Genomic DNA, 18,520 nt, shown 5'->3' with positions numbered 1-18,520 from the left:
GGAGCTGGGCACAGCCCCACTTTCACCTGAATAGTCTGTGTCCTGCCTCCATGAAAAGGGCTGCATACTTCCTGTAGTTAGTCTGGATCCATGACAGGGGTGGCAGGATGTTTGGGGACATTAAAGGGAAACAACTAGAAGCTTTTCCTCCACTTCTATCTGAAGCCGACTGGGCAAACTACTTAACAGCTCATTTCAATGCCGAAAACCTAGAGGGGTACTCGCCCAGAGGCGGAGCCCGGGCAACTGGACTGCATCAGAGCTCCAACAAAACCAGCATACTCAATAATGAACCGATCAACGACTACACCAGGAAACTACCCCTGCATTACATCACAACTCTGGACGAGGAAGCAACAACAAGACTCACACCAACTGTAAACAGAGTGTAAAAAACATACTCAGAGATACCGGCTAGGATCAGGACACAAATTTCAAAAGGCAAACTCGAGGGTGCCCCAGGCCCTAATGGGATTCGGTCAATAATATATAAGCAAGTTGCTGACATTTAGAGTAACACCTTGGCGCCAGTCTTCCAGGAAAGAAGGGAAACAGTAACAAGTCCAACAACTTGGAGAGGCTCCATAATAATCCTGATCTATAAAAAGGGTGAAAGGAACAATCCAAGCAGCCATCGACTTATAGCCCTAATTGACACTGAGGCAAGTATTACGGGGGCCTCATCCTAGAGGAACTAACATCCTGGGCAACCGCAGAGCACATCCTCCCAGCTACCCAAACCGGATTCTGCAGAGGCCAGGGTACAACGACTAACATCATGGCGCTAACTCTTCTGACAGACGCAGTACAATATACTAAGAGCTCATTATTTCTGTGCTTCATTGATTATAGCGCCACGTTCGACCATGTAGACCGGAGTAGACTTTGGCAGAAGCTGGAAAAATGAGAGATTCCAGGACCACTTCGACAGCAGCTGATAATGCTACATACCAACACCTGGGTCAAGATCAAACTTGGCTCTGGTACGCACCTTTCAAGGCAAATCAATACCACTAAAGGCTTGAAACATGGCTGCGTCCTAGCCCCTATGCTGTTCAACCTTTTTCTCGTAGATCTCCCTGGTGAACTGGAGAAAGCCAAATCTCATGCTCCATGGCTGGGCGACACCTCACCCTCAAACCTCTCATATGCTGACGACCTGGTCCTCATCAGCCGGTCCCCTATCGGTCTCCAACATCTTCTGGACACTACCAATACATTTTCCATAAACAATGCATTAAAGATCAACTTAAATAAAACAAATGTCATGACAATGAATTACAACAAAACAAGGAAGCTCGTATGGTTTCTGGACGGACAGAGGTTAGACCAGGTAGCCACTTACAAATACCTAGGCGTACTTATAGACAGTGAGGAAATATAAATTTTATGGTCAAGTTGTGTTCCCTAGCGAGTACCCCACCGTCTCCATGTACGAGTTAAAGTGCATGTAACTTCCCTCCTGTACCAGCTATGAAGACGCAAATACATTTGCGTCCAAAGTTAACATGTCCTCTTTCAGACCCACCATGAATGGGTTGAATGGTCCGTTTCTAAGTATGCTATGCCAACGTCTTTTTGTAGTGTACTCCTACGTTTTTCAGCTCTGGCTGAGTAGGCCCTGAATTTCTGCCACCGAGCCTCTTCTCTGGCTTCTGACTCCAAGGGCCTCTGCCCAGGCTACCTCTGTTCTCGTGAACTCTGACTTACTTTCAGCGCGGCCCCTCGCGCTCGGCTCAGCCTGCTGCCTGCCAAGATCGACTATAACCTTCGAGTTATCTGTTTCCCTCCCCGAAAATACATTCCTGCCTGTTAGCTTCAGTAAACATCCTTCCCCAGCTGCAGAGCCAAAGGGCCGACCTGTCTCCATGCAAGTAATTCATAGCTTCTGTTGCCATGCTTCCCTGGAAGGCCCCGTGCCCCCACGCTTCTCATGCAGACACTCAGGCGCTTATACACGCACTTACAGTCAGTATAGAATAGCTTCTGCCCCAGAGACCTTTCCGCCCAGATAGCTTAGTTCCTAAAACATCAGATATCAGATATGATAGAAGCACAAGTTGATCTGACATGCCAGACTTCTGTCTCTTTCCGTCAGCTCAAATGTCAAGTCCCCAGCACCCTCCGACTCCATGTCATGCACACGTCATGCAGCTGCGCGCGCATCCAAGCTTCCGATTTCTGCTGACATTGCAACATTTCTGTTAGTGCCACCCCTTCTGTGACACTTACTTGTGACGTTTCAAGAACACACCTCTAGTTCACGCCTCTTGATTACGCACATGTACCACGTGTATACTGTTATCTTGTCTTCTCTCAGCTGTTACGCCTTCTATACTGTTTCCAATGGTGTAAAATAAGTATATAAGCTATGTACTGTTAATAAAATGTAGCGCTCTATCCCTTCTGACACCCTGTGTGGTGTTCAGAACATGATATCCTGGTCTTGACCATTCCTTTTTAAGGAATAAAACCCCTAAGAACTCTAGCACCACGGACTCTGTTTTCTTTCATTTCCGATTGAGTTATTATTTATTAAGTACTTACCTGCATAGAAATTAAGAGTAAATTATTTATTTACATCAGTTTGGCGCCCGATTAGGGACCCCTCCCCCACCTCACGCGCCGGTTGGTGCGTTGCAACCTATGTCCCCTGCCGTCAGTTAGCCGGAACATACGCGTACCGGCAGGATTTCCTGCATCTCCCTCTGACCCACGGAGGTGACAGAGACTGCGATCAGTACCCAGACGAGGCGGTGAGGAGTGCGGAGGATCCCGACCAGAGCCTAGCCGAAAGAAGCAAGGTCCGAGGTGTCAAGAGGCCCACCAGTTTTCCGAAGTTTTCCGAAGTTTTCCGAAGTTTTCCGAAGTTTTCCGAAGTATCGAGTCGAGTCCAGTCGAATTTTCCGAGGCCTTCTGTTTTCCGTGCTTCCCGGTGAGTACCATTGCTGGGACGTATCTAGACGGGTTTGGGTACACAAGTCCGGTCTGCACTGTTTTTAGGCAGTGTATCTGTGCTGTTTAGCAGTACATCAGTTTTCAAGTTCTTGCACTGTTTTTAGGCAGTGTATCTGTGCTGTTTAGCAGTACATCCGATGTAGGGGGTAGTTATATATGTTACAAATGTCTTTTTATGTGATTAATGTTGTGGCATGAATGAGATCGTTTTATGTGTATTATTGTGTTTTCTGTACAAATAGCCGTATTCAGTAGTAAGTAGTAAGGATTGACCATTCAGTAATAAGTAAGCAAAATGCAGTTTTTCAACAAGTTAAAGCAGATAGGAACTAGGAAAGGGATACTAGAGGAAGAAATTCCTATCCCTCCTAGGGACACTCCAGGCAACTTTATGTATAATAAGCATGGCATAGATGCCATATTGTATCTAGAATTATGGGCCGAGTACACTAAACATCTAGACGAGAGACACAGATGGCCCGTTATCGGAACATGGGATGCCGAGTGCATCATGAAGGTAGAAGAAGCATTATGGAAAAAGAAAGCCAGACAATCTCAGAAGGACGCCATAGAATTTTGGCGTAAGGAAGGACATAAGCGTGCTGAAAGAACACTCCGTAGAGAAGACAGATTGAAAGAATCAGAAAAAGCTCAAGAAAACGAACTAGTTACCGAGGGGATCCGAGTAAAAACAGAACAAATAGATCGAATTCGAAATAGCCAAGTAAACGGCATGTATCTTATGGCCGAGGGTACACCTGAGGCCATGTCAGAAATACCGAAAAATCTACCACCACCATTAGTTCCAACTAAAGTAATGCATAAAACTACTAAAGATATATTCCTAAATTCTTATCTAGAGGATGTAGCTCCCGCTTATACCAATCTGCCTGTTCGAGCCCTGCCTACTGACAGGGACGGGGGTGGCACCCCGCCTCCAGATCATGTCCCGCCAGTACCACGACAGACCTCCCCCGCTCCGCCAGCCCCGCCACTTCCCGTACTCAAAACTGACCTACCGCAACCACGTTTGCCTGATCCACCTAAACGACAAATTCAAGTTCAGACACAGACTCCACAGGGAGATAATGCACAAGCTTCCGCTTCAGGAGGTGCGACCGCGGGTCCTCAGACCCCGCCACCAACTCACAGATTCAATCTCAGAGGTATGCAGAGTCCTCTCACGTACAGGTCTCCCCACTCCTCTAATTCATCTCGCCTTGACGCATTAAAAGAAAACATTTCAGTTTGCAGATATGATCCAGTACCCGGAAAAGACGATTTAATGATATTGGCATCATTACGGTTAAGATCTGCTACTGATAACCTGCTATGCTATGTAGGAATGAAGGAGCGTCTAGATAGAATATATGAGTTTGTTCAGACAGGGAAAGACCCTGACAGTATTAAGGATGCCATGGAGAAACAGAAAGTTGACATGCAAGCACAGATACTACGATTTTTCATAAATTGTCTAATAAGAGAACGAGATAGGCCCGGAACAGATCAGAGTGAATTAGATGCATTGAGCAAGTGGGGTCAAAATATAGCTGAAGGAAAACACGACAAGGGGACTTGCATAGCCTCTATGTACAAGAAGATTAGGAAAGCAGTGATAGCAGTACACCAGAAAGAGAAAGAAAAGGTTTCCTCCGAGGAGGAAGAAGAACAGGAAGAACCCGAAAGAAATGTAGGCACCATAGCATATGTAGGTAAGGGAAATTACCTTAGGAAAGGCATCCGTCCAGAAAGTAAGAGAGTTTTTCTCTCTGCTTTAACAAATCCGAATTCTTCTGAACATCAGTTTCAGGAGACAGATAAAAGGCTTCGAGATCGAGTAGGGTACCACGTACTCAATTCTATGGATGAACAAGAACTAGCCCGATCAGCCATATTATGGGCCGAAAATCCAGACATGTACAATGATGATACTTTAGCACAGACGTTTCTGAACCTTTCCCCAGACGAGCAGAAATTAGCAGGTGTATACATGATTCAGCACCTCCTCATCAAATACAGAAACCATCATTCTGATCCAGGTCCCTTACACGAAACATTAGAAGCACTTCTCATGGACAGATGGAGAGGTTTCAGCACCAAGTTAATACAAATAATTCTAGAACAACGCCGTAAATATAGCACTTTTGTAAACTCTGAATATGTTCCCGCCCCACCTCCAGAAAGGAAAATGTACCACATGCAATGCGGGGGTGGCATTGAGAGTCAGAACCCTTTACGGGAAGTCCACCCAGTAATGGGTGAGGACCGTGTCTTGAAGCGTGTATATGTTCACACGCCCCTGACCAAGTTAGAACTGTTAGAAATGAAGAAACTAGTCCCGTGTCATGATAAAGATCCTGCAGGTTTTCATAGAGAGCTTAAAGACATGTTACTGATGGGGGATTACACGTATGATGATATCATGAAAATGTTAAAGGTACTATTACCCACGGGTATCTTCGAGAAATTAAAGGAAAAGGAGTGGGAGGTGGGGGACACAAAGATTGCATGGGCAGAAATAGAGGACGAAGAAAAGAAACGGATCCCAGGGTTAGGCCTTGGGGACAAAACTAAAGCATTACCAGGTTTAATAGTGCAGGTCTTGCCAAGATTATTGACAACGAGGAAGGAAGATTGGGATGCAATCTCGTCCTGTAAACAGAAACATGATGAAGATACTAGTGACTTCTATTCAAGATTCGAAAAATGTTTCATTATTAATAGTGGCCTTAAACCAAGTAGCGAGTCATATCCGCATCTTTTTGTATCGAAGTTAGTCGAGAATTCCCTGTTAGCAGTCAAGAACCGTGTATACAAGGTCGAGAGTACATGGCAAGCAAATACGCCATCACAGATGTTACAAATGCTCCAATATCATCAGAACAGAATTAGAGAAGAACAAGACCAGGAACAAAAACGCATGAAAGACACAAAGATGAAAATGTTAGTAGCTCAGACGGTCCCAGCCGACGGCCACAGAAAGGGTGGGACCCAGACAAGTCACACTACAGCTCCCGTTAAAGGGACATGCAATTATTGCAAGCAACCAGGTCACTACGTACACGAATGCCCAGTTCTGAAGCACAACATAGAGACAGGTAAAACTAAAGAAAGACCGCATCCGCCTAGACAAGACCATAACCAGCATCAGTCTTCACAGAATGCACAAAATAGCCCATGCATGCTTCATCAGCACATACAGCACAGACAGTAGCGGTATCACAGCCACAGCCCATTGCCGCAACTCAGAAAGTTTCACAACAGATGTACCAGTATGCCCAGTCCGCTTACCCCGAATATTCACGATACACATGAAACAGCCTAGGGAGGGAAGGTGACTTGCCTCTTATTGAGATTCCTGTAGATCAAGAAGGTCCTTATGTACACAGTCAAGTATTGGGAAAAGACAGAAAGTTTTTAATTGACACAGGGGCAAGTCGCACAACAATCAGCCATGATGAAGTTCCAGGGGCACCCCTCTCAGGCTCACAGAATGTTTCCCTTGGTTTTTCAGGACAGCCTATTGTAAATGAAGTATCGCAACCAGTTCCCCTGGCTGTAGGTCCATTATCACGTGTTACAGACCTGTTACTCACGAAATCATGTCCAGAAAATCTGTTAGGAATTAAAACATTGAAGGCTCTAGGAGCTATAATATGCTGTTCCCCGGAGGGGGTTAGACTCTTTCTACGGGATTTTAAGGGTCATTATGTTTTGCGAGAATTCGATGTCAGATTGAAAAATGTACCAGATTACTTGTGGGCAAAGGGCCCAACTGATGTAGGTTGTATGCACATCACCCCATACCGTGTTACACTCAAGACAGGGGTTGTTTTACCCAGAATCAGACAATACAAGTTACCACCCGATGCTGTAGTGGCTTTACTGAAAATCATTGAAGAGCTTATTGCCCAAGGAGTGGTCGTAGAGACCGACTCCAATGTATGTAATTCACCTATCATTCCGATTCTTAAACGTACAGACCCCAATGCACCGCCAGTATATCGGCTGGTGATTGATCTTCGAGAACTGAATAAATGCATTGTACCACAGTACCCTGTGGTTCCTGATATCTCTTCCCTATTGACTGCTATTGATTCAGAAGCAACGTTCTTTACTGTAATTGACCTCAAGAACGCCTTCTTCAGCGTACCTATTGATCCAGAGAGCCAATATCTCTTCGGATTCAGCTTAAATGGACGCAGTTTCAAATTTTCACGCGCACCTCAAGGATTCACAGAAAGCCCCAGCATCTATAGTCAAGCACTGAAAAGACAACTAGATTGTATTCAAATGCCAGTTAACACCGCTTTACTGCAATACGTCGATGATCTACTGATCACCGCACGAAGTGAGCCCGAATGTGAAAAAGCATCACTGACAGTTTTACATTTTCTGGCCGACAAGGGACACAAGGTGTCTCCTTCAAAGCTACAATTCTGTGTTCAGCAAGTTGTGTACTTGGGTCACTTGCTGTCCAAAGTGGGGAGACAGCTCACTCCCGATCGCATTCAGTTAATTGTAAATATGCCGCAACCCCAGACACAAAAGAAAGTGCGGGCCTTCATAGGCCTCACCTCGTACTGCAGACAATGGATCCCTCAATATGCATTTCTAGCTAAACCACTCATCCAGTTAACAACACAGGAGGCAGCGACTTCGACTGCCCTCCCTTGGACTCAGGAACACACACAAGCTTTTGAAGAATTAAAGAAAGCCTTATGTCAAGCACCAGTTTTAGCGACACCATGTTACAGCAAACCGTTTACACTTTTTGTGACAGAACGTGATGGTACAGCGTTGTCTGTCCTCACTCAAGATCAAGCAGGTTCACATAAGCCTTGCGCTTATTTTTCTAGTACATTGGATTCAGTAGCCCAGGCACTCCCTGCGTGCTTGAAGTCAGTAGCAGCAACAGCGTTAGCCATCAGACAGAGCGATTCAATAGTTTTAGGCCATCAGTTAACCGTACAAGTTCCACACTCTGTAGAGGTTCTGTTAAACAGAACCCAGACTCAACACTTGACTATAGCACGACTAACAGGTTATGAATTAACGCTATTCCAGCCACACATAGAAATCAGGCGTTGCAGTATCCTGAACCCCGCAACACTGTTACCCACAGTTATGACGGATCCAGCCCCACATGATTGTATAGAAATCATTAATGCAGTAACAAAGCCTAGACGAGATTTAACAGATGTTCCATTGACAAATCCAGACCTGACACTTTATGTGGACGGTTCATGCATGAGAACAAGTACAGGAGAATTAGTGGCTGCGTATGCAGTGACCACTGAAACTGAAGTTAAAGAAACACACCGTATTGACACACTGTCTGCTCAAGCAGCAGAGCTCATCGCTCTGACCCGAGCTTGTATACTAGCCAAGAACAGAAATGTTAACATATACACAGATTCCCGTTATGTATTCGGAGTTGTACACGACTTCGGAGTCCTCTGGCAAGAACGAGGTTTCTTGACCTCTCATGGTGCCAAGATACAGCACGGTCCCCTCATCCAAGCACTGTTAGAAGCAATACATCTGCCCTCGGGCATATCAGTCATGAAGTGTAAAGCACATACTAGGGTTACAGATTCTGTTTCCCAGGGTAACGACTTGGCAGATCAGACAGCCAAACATACAGCATTGACTCACATCCAGACAACTGATATGACAAAGCCAACAGTACCGACACAGTGTATGACAGTCAAAGATCCCGCCCTAGACGTAATTGATATTCAGACACATGCTACTCCAGAGGAAATAAAGAAATGGATTGAACTAGGAGGGATCCAGACAGATCAAGGTTGGATGACGAAGGGAAAATCTATATGGTTTCTCCCTGACTCTATGGTTCAAGTCATGATAAATACAGCACATAGCCCCGCACATCTGGGAGAGAAAGCGATGTTAGACAGTTTACAGAATCTCTGGAGCAACAAACACTTACGAGCAGCAGCAAAACAGAAAGTGCGTACTTGCATGATCTGTTGTCAGTTCAATCCAGGTAAAAGCGTCCCTGTAGAGCAAGGTGGATTTCATCCTCCCGATCACCCTTTTGAAGTCCTCCAGATGGATTATATCCAGATGGACCGTTGTCGAGGATTTAAATATGTCCTTGTAGTTGTCTGTGCTCTGTCCCGCTGGACCGAAGCATACCCAGTTCCAGACTACACTGCTCCGACCACTGCCAAGCAGCTGGTTCGTGAATTCTTCCCACGATACGGCTTGCCTCGTGTCGTGTACTCAGATAACGGTCAGCCATTCTCATCTGCATTAATGAAAGAAGTTTCTTTACTGCTAGGATACCAGTGGAAGTTCCATTGTGTCCGACATCCCGAAGCAGCAGGCCTTGTAGAAAGGCATAACCAGACACTAAAGATCCGCCTTGCCAAAATATGTCAGGAGAAAGGGGTCGACTGGATAGTCGCCCTGCCAGTGGCACTATTCTACATGAGGATGGTCGCCCGTTCGAGATCAGGGCTATCCCCGTACGAAGTGGTCTTTGGCAGACCACCGAATATGTGGGGGACGCCCATTCCGAAGAAAATCACTGATGTTGATTGTAATATGTTGACAGATTACCTTGCCTCCTTGATGTCTGCACTCCAATCATGTCGTTCACAGGTTGCCGCAGCCTTCCCGGACAACACTGATGTAAAGCCGCACGACGTCCGTCCTGGCGATCTGGTTCTCGTGCGCAACTTCGACAGAAAGAGTCCGCTGGAGCCCCGCTGGAAGTCCCCGAAGACCGTTCTTCTCACCACAAGGACGGCAGTGAAAATCGAAGGGAGAAAGGGGTGGGTTCACATGAGTCATGTGAAAAAATTCTCTGGACTGAAACCTGACCGAGACTCGTCCACCCCCACCAAAGACTGTGTCGAACAAAAAGACTTTACAGAATCTGAACGAGAAAAAACTCCTCAAGAAAGTTATCGCATGAAACTCCGATCTAGCAAGTCAGACAGTTTAATTGTTTAAGTCCTCCCCTAGGTGAATCGGTTAAATAGTTTCTGACATGTATCCCCTAGATCGAGATAGAGAGAGAGAAGCCAAAAAACGTACATACTGTAAATCACTTCGTAGTCACTGTATAGTGACCCTATTAATAATGTTTATTCTAAGTATTTTTGTTATTGTTGCCAGCTTCCTGCTACCTACCTACTGGCCTATCTTCAAACGTGAACAATCTGTTTACAATGTCTCTGCTGAACACACTTTTAGTGAACTACCTGCACACGAACTCTCTTACAGACTTGCGCTGCGCAACAACACATTCATTAGTATGTTACACCATTCTCATCAGACTAATAATGCTACAGACTGCTGGATATGTGGCCGACTCCCTCCCTACCAGAATTACAAGGGAGCCCTTCCTCTCTTTCCGTACCCGTTCACTCACAATGGCTCCTGTGGTGCATGGTTTAAAATAATTAATTCCTTAGATCCCGATATTGCTGTTTTCGATGGAGGCTGGGTTTGGGGAAATCTGAACCTAGTCCTGCTAGATGTCTGTTACCCTGACAAGGAGGGACTCCCCACTCGAACAGGAACTGATCTAGAAAATGAAGTATATGGATTAGGTAACTACACCATTAGCCTTATGATCCTTACTGTAGAATCCGAAGCCGCACCAGTCCTGCCCCATATGTCAGTGTTACCAGTCGCTGGTGAATTATGCGTCCGAAAGAAAGGTTCAGTACACTTAGGTCATAGTAAATGCACTACTGTGGTCGAATTCAGTGATCAGGGTAAATCGTCCTTCAAAGCTATCAGTCACTCTTATTTTGTTTGTGGTCATACCGCATACATACGCTTGCCTCCAGACTGGGATGGTACCTGTTATATTGCATTCCTTCTGCCACCAGTATTTCTAGCTCCCCCTGATTACCATAGAAATTCCCGACTCATACAGACCAGACCCAAGAGAGAACTCCCGATTGTTGATCAGACCGAAACAGCATGGGAGCAATATACAGACTTTAATAAAGGATTCTTCTTCTTCCTAGGTCCTGTCCAGAATAGTAAACTCATTCGTAGATTAACTAGAACACTTGAAGCAGTGGTACATGAAACTGGCTCCGCCTTAGGTAACTTAACAGAGGAGCAATCTGCTATGCGGGTTGTTGTCCTTCAGAATCGTCTTGTTATTGACGTCATCTTGGCAGATAGAGGTGGAGCCTGTAAGGTCATCGGGTCGAGTTGCTGTGTTTTCATTCCACAAAATGCGCCATCTGTCTATCAAGCTATTACCCGTCTGCATAAAATTGCAAATCAGATACATCAGAATCCAGGCACCTGGACTTGGTCCGGTTGGTTCTGGACAACGTTAACAGCTTGGGGATGGAAGATCCTATCCTTCCTAGGCATTGGCCTAGTCATAGTATTCAGTTGCTGCCTGTGTCTACAATGTGGACCGGCGATATGTGGATTGTGTGCCACTTCCTGCATTGAGCATTCCAGTTGTCTCTCAAATCGTCAAAGAAAGAAAGATGAACGAATTATGTTACAAGAACAAACTGATAGATTTATGATGATCGATATATCATGAAGGGTCCGTAGGGAACAAGGAGGGAATGAGGAAATATAAATTTTATGGTCAAGTTGTGTTCCCTAGCGAGTACCCCACCGTCTCCATGTACGAGTTAAAGTGCATGTAACTTCCCTCCTGTACCAGCTATGAAGACGCAAATACATTTGCGTCCAACGTTAACATGTCCTCTTTCAGACCCACCATGAATGGGTTGAATGGTCCGTTTCTAAGTATGCTATGCCAACGTCTTTTTGTAGTGTACTCCTACGTTTTTCAGCTCTGGCTGAGTAGGCCCTGAATTTCTGCCACCGAGCCTCTTCTCTGGCTTCTGACTCCAAGGGCCTCTGCCCAGGCTACCTCTGTTCTCGTGAACTCTGACTTACTTTCAGCGCGGCCCCTCGCGCTCGGCTCAGCCTGCTGCCTGCCAAGATCGACTATAACCTTCGAGTTATCTGTTTCCCTCCCCGAAAATACATTCCTGCCTGTTAGCTTCAGTAAACATCCTTCCCCAGCTGCAGAGCCAAAGGGCCGACCTGTCTCCATGCAAGTAATTCATAGCTTCTGTTGCCATGCTTCCCTGGAAGGCCCCGTGCCCCCACGCTTCTCATGCAGACACTCAGGCGCTTATACACGCACTTACAGTCAGTATAGAATAGCTTCTGCCCCAGAGACCTTTCCGCCCAGATAGCTTAGTTCCTAAAACATCAGATATCAGATATGATAGAAGCACAAGTTGATCTGACATGCCAGACTTCTGTCTCTTTCCGTCAGTTCAAATGTCAAGTCCCCAGCACCCTCCGACTCCATGTCATGCACACGTCATGCAGCTGCGCGCGCATCCAAGCTTCCGATTTCTGCTGACATTGCAACATTTCTGTTAGTGCCACCCCTTCTGTGACACTTACTTGTGACGTTTCAAGAACACACCTCTAGTTCACGCCTCTTGATTACGCACATGTACCACGTGTATACTGTTATCTTGTCTTCTCTCAGCTGTTACGCCTTCTATACTGTTTCCAATGGTGTAAAATAAGTATATAAGCTATGTACTGTTAATAAAATGTAGCGCTCTATCCCTTCTGACACCCTGTGTGGTGTTCAGAACATGATATCCTGGTCTTGACCATTCATTTTTAAGGAATAAAACCCCTAAGAACTCTAGCACCACGGACTCTGTTTTCTTTCATTTCCGATTGAGTTATTATTTATTAAGTACTTACCTGCATAGAAATTAAGAGTAAATTATTTATTTACATCAACAGTAGAGGCTCATTCAAACACCAACTAGAGGCCATCCGTCGGAAGGGCACGACATTCTATCTGTCGATAAAGCCCTTGAAGAAATCTCTCCCAGACCGGTCACTGGACCCCCTTCTGCAGGTGATAAGAGCGAGCTTACAGCCCATGCTCACATACGGCAGCGAATCCATGCAAGGAAAAGACGCCACACTAGACCACACCATCAGTCGAGCATACAGGGCATTTTTCCATCGACTCACCACACACTTCGCCTGCTCAAATCCACCTAGAATTTGGCCTACAGAAACAAACGGTGGAGAGAAGAGGCGCATACATAAAAAGCTGGCAACAAATCAGAGACGCTGACCAAGGATCCTTAAACGCCCAACTTTGGACCGCACTATCTACCAGAGATAACTCACCCTCAAGGAAGTACTTAAAAGAATCACTGGAGACCTTGGGCTTAACAAATCCCTGGGAGTCACCGACAGACTTCAAAACCTTAAAAAAAGTGGTAACGAAAGTAACCAAGATGATTTCATCTATAGAGGACAAAGACACCCTGGCTAAGAGGGCTCATGGATGGGCAGTGCTGAAAGATTACAACACTCTGAAGCCGCTAGAATATCTAAAAATGGGCCTCACGCAGACAGCAAAAAACAAGTTTTTAAACCTGCGCCTCGGCATCATACCTATACTACCCCACTTGGCACCTTGGAAAAGGGAAAGCTCAGCAAACCGTTGCCGACTCTGTTCATCCGAAAAAGAGGACCTTGTATCTGCACAAACCTCATGGACATAAGGCGATCCCTACTTCAGGTCTTATGGAACCAAAAGGGCATAACAAGTTGAAGCAGGCTGTGATGCTGTGTTTTAATCCTGAAGAGACTCAGTTAAACTGTAGACTAACAAAATTCTTCTACACAGTGGCTAGAAGACTCATGAAACAGCCATATGGCTCACCTAAAGCATCAGCCAAGCCAATGCTGTGCTGAGCCCCTCGGAGTACTTTGTCCCCTCAATCTTTATGGCCTTTACCAAAATGATATTGAGACTTTTTATGATCTTAATGAGTGAAACCACCCGCTCTTCTTATATTTTAATTGTAATCAAGTTTTTTCTTTTATATATTTGTAAGTTTTACATTGTGAGTTTTTATTAACTATACAATAAACAAATCTCAAACCTCAACCCCACTTCAAAGACAGCACTCGATATAAATACTAGACCTTAGACATCAGCACTTCAGTATACTTCTGGACCTGTGGATACTCTGCCAGGAAGAAGGACAGCTGTGCTGCTGAAGACCTGCCTCTCTGCTAGACTGCACACTGCTGGACTCCTGCTTTGATGTGCTTACTTGCCGCCTGCTGCACCTCCTACCTGGGTGAGAAGAACTGGACCTGCATTTCTTAAATCCGAAACCCAGAGTGACTCCAGGGGCTAGTTGTCTGGTCTCCTGATCTGAAGCCTCAGGGACATAGGATTCTAACAACCTTGCTTCTGCACCTGGATTCTGCCATCAGTGAGCCTATCCTGCCAAGTGGCGCCACCCCAGTCCTGGACCTTTGGAAGTGGGCTTAAGGTGCTTTACCAGCCTCTGTGGATTCAGCGGAACAAAAACATCCCCTATTCTATGCGGTGCAACCTCAATCAGAACCAATACATTTCCGCTATTACAAGGAATGGACCCATCGTAAAGACCCCCATCACTGCTTGAATGCCTTCGGAACCTCCACTGCATGACTCATCACTGCTGTGGACCCTCTCGCCTCTCTTCATTGGTAGCCTTGATGATTCCACCAGACTCCGCACTGCAGATCTTTGGAAACGATGCATCACCCCGACTGCACCCCCATCCTAAATGCTGGACTTCACATTGCAAGCTGCATCAACAGGATCCTCAATGACAATGCAGGCTTTCGCACCACAGCCTCACCACATCTAGAACCCAATACATCGCTTCTGCTGCATGGTGCATCTTTTACACGGATTCACGCAATGCTCTAGAATCCAGAATTTAAAGTATTTTTGTTCAGCGGGCCTAACTTGGTCCCTGTAGCCAGTCCGTGCTCTATCATATCAGCCTGAACTTTAAACTTTGTCCCGGCCTGGTGCAACCAGATGTCCACAGTTGGCACTTTATGCCTTTTGGTGCTATTTACTCTAGAAACTTTAAATATTTGATATCTACAGTTCTACAAAATTGATGTTTGTCATTTTTTTCTTGTTTTATTTAATAAATTACGCTCTATTGTTCTAACTTGTTTTGAGATCCTTTTTGTGTGGTGTTTTTACTGTACTACTACTTCAAGTGTTCCACAAATACTTTAAACATTGCTTCGAAGTTAAGCCTGCTGGTGTATGTAAAGACACCAGTGATTGAGCACAGGTTAATTTGGGTTTGCTTTTGCCTTATCCCAACAAGGGTTGTGGTTGCTGCTTGACCAGGGCTCACACCCCAGGGAACCAGTAACCCAATTTTTTCCAATCTGGAAAACATCCTCTCTGAAATCATAACACCACTAATCATCCTACAATTTAGAAATATTCTGACCACTGCCTCTGCAACAAACTCCCTTCCTTGGGCAATAAGAACGTGGAACTGCAACAAAGTGGGATAAGTTGGGCCTCACATTTATACTAATTTGCCATACAAGAGATGGAGATACACTTTTTAAGGAACTCGATTAGGGTGCTTCCCTTTTAAATGTCATGCTCTGCCTGGAGTCCTGACACAGCTTTTTTTTTTAAGACCTTTATTAGATCGTTTCACATTACACAGCTTCCGGCCTACAACCCTGCGGGCCGGCCGCAACATTCTGCAGATTAGGCATCCTTTCATAGAGTACACAGTCCCCGTGCCGTCAACACCGGGGTACGGCGGCGTTATAAAGTGCATGTGCATGTGATTCACATTTAGAAGGCAGGATAGTGAAGGTCTGATTTTATATTTTATATATGTAGACATAATGTACGTTTCAAAGTCTCTTTAGTTAAAAAATAGAACAGAACAACAGAACAAACCCCCCCTTAACTCGGTCATCAAGTTACAGCACAATCGAGTCTACTGCTGTCCCGGTGATAAATTGACAGCACATCGTGTTCAAGTGGATAGAGCCATTGAGTAGTTAAAATCATTCTATATCCTCTGAGCTAGTCTGCGTGGTACACGGAGGCTCGCAGATGTTTCCCCTAAAGTCATTCCAGCTGGTCCATATTTCCACCCATTTCCGAGGGCACCCTCTTGTTACATACAGGGTCTTTTCTTGCAGCATACACCAGTCCATGTCACTTTGCCAGTCTGTCAGTTTTGGTGGATCAGGGTTTCCCCACAGTCTAGCAATGTTTCTTTTCGCCACCATCTGCCCAAGCGTCACCCACAGTTTCTCTTTTGGTGACAGGTCCGTAGGCTCCCAAATATTGAGAAGACACCTCTTGGCCTCTGGGTGAATCTCCACCTCCCACACCTCCTGCATACACTGCACCACCCTTCTCCAGTACTTTTGCACCTTTGGGCAACCCCATATTATATGGAAAAGGTACCTGTTCCACCACATCCCCTCCTACAGAGCCACCCCTCCCTATCATTTGTAATCTTGTACATGAAATATATATTCTATGCAATATTTTCAGTTGGATTAGTCGCAGTCGGGCTGATATCGCCACCTCCCGCGGTGAGGCTAGAGCATACATCCATTCTTCGTCATTTATTTCCAACCCATCGGCGACCCATTTCTCTTTTAGGGGAAGGAGCATGTCGGGGGGGGTTATTGATTAATTTTTTATATGTGAGAGAGATGGCGTGTTCTGTCATGTGTCCATCAAGTAATCTGTCTTCGAGCGGGGAGATTTGTGGTAGTTTAGTCTCTGGTGGAATATTGCCTGAAGGGAATGTCGCACCTGCATGTATCTAAAATATTCGGTTTGTGCCAGTTCATACGTGTCTTGTAAGTGGGAGAATGTGTGAATCCCTTTAGGGCCCCAGATATCTTTAATTTGGGAGATTCCGAACAGGTCCCAGTTCCGGAACCCCTTGGTGTGTCCCAAGTTACCCAGTTTTTTTGAGGCCCAAAGTGGTGAGGCCATTGTGAGAACTTCCGACCATCCGAGTTTTCTCTCTGACACAGCTTTTATGCAAGGTGATACCTCTCACAACTGGTACTGATGAATGCTGTCTCCTGGCAGGAGTAGCCAAATCACAGGCACAACGAAGCATATGCACCTAGCTATCAATTGCCTTCCCGAAGTAGCAACCATGGACAGACGTTAAGTTTGGTCATGCCCAAAGGCTTGTTACCCCTTTAAACAGAATCTGCTGACTCATCCTTTCTCCACTACTAGCCACCAAATTCAGTGCACAGGAAAATCCAATAAGTAATCCCTTGCCAAAAGGTCCTTATAGAATTTCTAAGAGTAGCTCTGTTTCCATATTCTTCCACTTCAGCATCTGGATCTCCCTCCAGCCTTAGGCATGCAGGCAATACACTTCCACTGTCTGGGGAAGCGGTATCCACCCTCCATCTTGTGCCATGCTATACCAGGGGCAAAATGGATTCCAAAGCAATACCTCTCTCATAATATATGGAATCTAACTGCCATACATGTGCCACCCACCCACCATTCAACATGCACAGGGAAGTTTAGGGTGTTACATATAAGCAGAACCTTACATGGGTGGTGGTGGTGGTGGTAGACTGCAGTCCTCTCTAACACAGATAAAAGGTTTGCTCATGACTATTGATTGACAAGGCAGTACTCTGCCACCTCTGGTTAATGGACTTGTCAAAGAAAGGGAATGCTTGGTACATCTGTCCAGGCCACAGAACTGCTTCTGAATCTTGTTATTGTCACGGGCAGCATGAGGTCATAGTGCACATCACCCAAGTCACAGGGTTGTCAAAGGTCCAAGCATCGTAAAAAGACCAGTGTAGCAAATGAGCCATGCCCATTCAACAGGAAAGCAGTAAGGATGTGGTATGTGTGGTGGGTAAGAGGGAGGGGTCACTTTGGATTACACTGTCACTATTATATTTTTCTTTGAAATGGGTATTACTGATAAAACTATAAAGAGCACAAAAGATAATATGTGGAAATCGAGTTTCAGTGAAATATTTGCACATCACTAAGTGTCTTGATTTGTCTTGATCCTATTCAAAATGTATATTTCCATCACACTTCAGAATTACAAAAAAAAGTGTTTCATTTGTGCTTTCTTAACTGCTGATATATTTTGTGAAATATTTGTACAGTCCATTTACAGGTATTTTCATTTAGTTGTGTTACTAATAGTGAACATCCTACAGCTGCCTTACCAAATCATACTCCCTGCACTCCAGCATGATTGTCACATAGTTCACTTTACAAATGGCTTTCACTTTATTGTCAGAGAATGAAAACTAAACACAACTCTCCATGCTAAACAATAAGCAACACTCAGTTAGAAGAAAAGCCTGACATTTGACCTTTATCTTTGAACAAGCAGTAAACATGACAAGATAAAGACAAAATGTAAAGACATTTTTATAAAGCATTCACCTTCTCAACTTCAGCACGGTTATCCTCCTTCACCTCAACTTCCAACGCCTATGAGGCTAGTTTGAAAACCCAAGTCCAATATCTGAGGCACAGCAGTTGAGCAACATAGTCTGTGGAAAGTATTTATGCAAGGATGTCAATAATACAGCGATTCCAGGCCCATGACACTCACAAAATAGTGTAGGGTAATGGCCTGCTCCTCAGCAGTACACTTTATGTATATGTGCAGCAAAAAGATGTACACACCAG

At 45.1% G+C, this 18,520-nt stretch overlaps 1 protein-coding gene across 1 annotated transcript in view; it reads left to right on the top strand.

The window, feature by feature from the left end:
* Positions 1–18,520, top strand: part of CPO (carboxypeptidase O) — a 174,280-nt gene that overhangs the window by 21,374 nt on the left and 134,386 nt on the right. The window lies entirely within an intron of this gene.

This window comes from Lissotriton vulgaris, chromosome 2_1 (assembly GCF_964263255.1).
Source record: "Lissotriton vulgaris chromosome 2_1, aLisVul1.2, whole genome shotgun sequence".
Lineage (NCBI taxonomy): Eukaryota > Metazoa > Chordata > Amphibia > Caudata > Salamandridae > Lissotriton > Lissotriton vulgaris.
This window is presented reverse-complemented; position numbering and strand designations above follow the sequence as displayed.